The sequence below is a fragment of the Opisthocomus hoazin genome, unplaced genomic scaffold, assembly GCF_030867145.1.
Source record: "Opisthocomus hoazin isolate bOpiHoa1 unplaced genomic scaffold, bOpiHoa1.hap1 HAP1_SCAFFOLD_155, whole genome shotgun sequence".
Classification (NCBI taxonomy): Eukaryota; Metazoa; Chordata; class Aves; order Opisthocomiformes; family Opisthocomidae; genus Opisthocomus; species Opisthocomus hoazin.
Genome location: NW_027448880.1, coordinates 117,501 through 120,000, shown reverse-complemented (window position 1 = coordinate 120,000; position 2,500 = coordinate 117,501). Strand labels below are relative to the sequence as shown.

The following is a 2,500-nucleotide window of genomic DNA, read 5'->3' as shown; positions in this document are numbered from 1 at the left end:
GCGGGTTTTCCGTGCGCGCGCGCGCGCTCGCACGTTCCTGAGTTCGCCCGGAAAGGCCCGGCTCCCGCGCGGGAGCCGCGTGCGTGCGTGAGGGAGGGGGAGGGGGCGTCCCCTCCCCCCGCCGCTCCCCGGAGGCGCTCTCCTCGTCCTGTCGCCCGCCGCCGCCGTCGTCTCGTGCGGCTCGTCCTCCGACGCGCGCGGGTGCGTCGACCTGTCGGCCGCGGACGCCGCGCCCCCGCCGGCTCCCCGCTTCCCGCGTCTGCGCGGGAAGCAAGAGGGGGGGATGCCGGCGGGGCAACGCGGCGAGCGCGGCCGGCAGAGCACCGGCCTGCTCGGCGGGCCGGGGGGCGAGCGTCGAGCGACGGCGGCGGCACCGGGGGCCGCAAGCGCGACAGCCGAGGGGTGTCGCCGTCTTCGGGGGGCGGCAGCTCCTGGGGGGGGGGGTGGGGCGGCGCCGGCGGCGGCGCCGTCTACCCCCCCGCGCGCGGGACAGGGCTGTCTCCGGGCGTTCCGGGCCGTGGCGCGGGTGTGCGCACGGCGTTTCGGGCGGCGCGGCGGCCGGACCCGCGAACCTCCCCTCCGACCCGGCACGGCTGCCTCTCGAAGAGGGAGCCGTGGCGGGAAGGGGGGGGCGCGAGCGCGGTCTCGGCCGCTGGCGCCGCCCGGGGCGGGCGAGGCCCCCCCCCGGCCGGGTCGCGTCCCGCGCGAGCGGGCGGCCCGAGCCACGTCTCTCCCCCCGGGCGCAGCGCCGGGCTATCGAGGGAAACCCCGGGCCCCGGGGCTAAGGAGGACGAGGTGGTGGCGGCGGATGCCGGGCGCGCCCCCGCGGGCGGACGCTCCCCCGAGGGCGGCAGCCGGGGGAGGCACCCCCGCGGGGCCATGCAGGTCGTTTCCCTCACCCCAGGGCCAGGTACCTAGCGTCCGCGCTTCGGCGGCCCTCCCTCGGCCGAGTCCGGGGGTCAAAGGCCAAAGGAGCCGGGCGGCGGTTTAAAGACTCGAGCGGCACGGCGCGAGCCGCGGGGGGGGCGTCCGCCCCCGCGGGCCGCCGTGCCGGAGAAGGGGGGGCGTCTCGCTGCCCCAACCTGCCCCCCCTCTCCGCGGGCCGGTCTCGGCGGAGAGACCGCGGCGCGGGTCGGCCGCGGCCGACCTGCCCGCCCTCGCAAACGGGGCCACCCGCCGGCCGGAGCGCGGGCTCCGCGCCGGGGGAAAGAAAGGCGCGGCGAGCCCCCGCGGGGGGGGGCGGCCGCCGGGGGGCCGCCCCGCGCCTTTGGACGCTCGCGCTGCGGCCGCGCTCGGGGCGCGCCGCGCTCCCCTCTCCCGCTCCTCGCCCCGCCCTCGGCGCCCAGGGAAAGAAAGGGGGGGGCGAGCCACACCCCCCCCGGCCGAGCGGCGGCGGCGCCGCTCGGCGTGCCGGTCGGTGCCGGTCGTCCGTCGGGTCGTCCGGGAGGGTTCCCCGGCCGCATCCGCTGGCGGCCGTCCCGTCCCGCGTTTCCCCGCCCGTCGCTTCTGTCTCGAGGGCGGGCGCGCGGCGCGGGGGCGTCCCGCTCCGGGTCTTCGCGTGGAAACGGGGAGAGTGGGAGCCGCCCCCCGCGCTCAGCGCCGTCCGCCTTTCCGCTGGGGCCGTGCCGGCGGCCCCAGGGGGCCGAGGCGAGAAGCGGCTGCGGCGGCGGTTTTCGCGGCGGCGGTGGCGGCCGCCGCCGCCGGGCGGGGTGGCCGGGTTCGCCCATCCGGCGCGGGCCGGTGGGCGGCCGCGCGTCGCCGGCTCGCGCTCCAGTGGCCGGCCGCGCTTCCTCCGGCGTCGGTGGAAGGCGGCGTCGGCGCCGAGGTTCGCCGGCGGGGCGAGAGGCGACCGTGGTGGGCGGAGCCGGCTCGTCGCAGCGCGGGCGCAGCCGGGCGTCCGGCTCCCGAGCGAAGGCGGGCAGGCGTCGCGGCCGGGCGTGCCGTAGCCTCCGGGGGGAGGCCGGTCCGAGCCCGGGCGCCTGGGCCGCCCCTGAAGCGCGCCAAGGGTGTGTGTGTGTGTGTTGCGTACGTTTCCCCAGGGTCGGTCGGGAGCGCGGGCTCCCCCGCCCTTTGGCCGCTCGGGGTTTTCCGTTGTTTTCCGTTTCCCCTGTGCTCGTACGGTCAAGCCGAGGCGAGGGCCTCTCCGTCGCGCCGCGTCGCGCCGCCGCGCCGCGCCCCCTCCGCGCGTGCGGAGGGGGGTGGGCGGCGGCGGGGCCGGCGGTCGGTCCGGCCGTCCTCAGAGAAGGGGCCGCTCTCGGCGAGCGGTCCCGGCCCCTCCGCGCGCGCGGGGCGGTGCCGAAACCGAGACAACTCTTAGCGGTGGATCACTCGGCTCGTGCGTCGATGAAGAACGCAGCTAGCTGCGAGAATTAATGTGAATTGCAGGACACATTGATCATCGACACTTCGAACGCACTCGCGGCCCCGGGTTCCTCCCGGGGCTACGCCTGTCTGAGCGTCGCTTTACGATCAATCGCCGTCTGCGCCGCCGAGCCCCCCC

At 79.2% G+C, this 2,500-nt stretch overlaps 1 non-coding gene across 1 annotated transcript; it reads left to right on the top strand.

Moving 5' to 3' along the window:
• Positions 1-2,308: 2,308 nt before the first annotated feature.
• Positions 2,309-2,461, top strand: LOC142359628 (5.8S ribosomal RNA). The gene has a single exon (XR_012762505.1). It is a non-coding gene; the product is annotated as a 5.8S ribosomal RNA (ribosomal RNA).
• Positions 2,462-2,500: the final 39 nt, after the last annotated feature.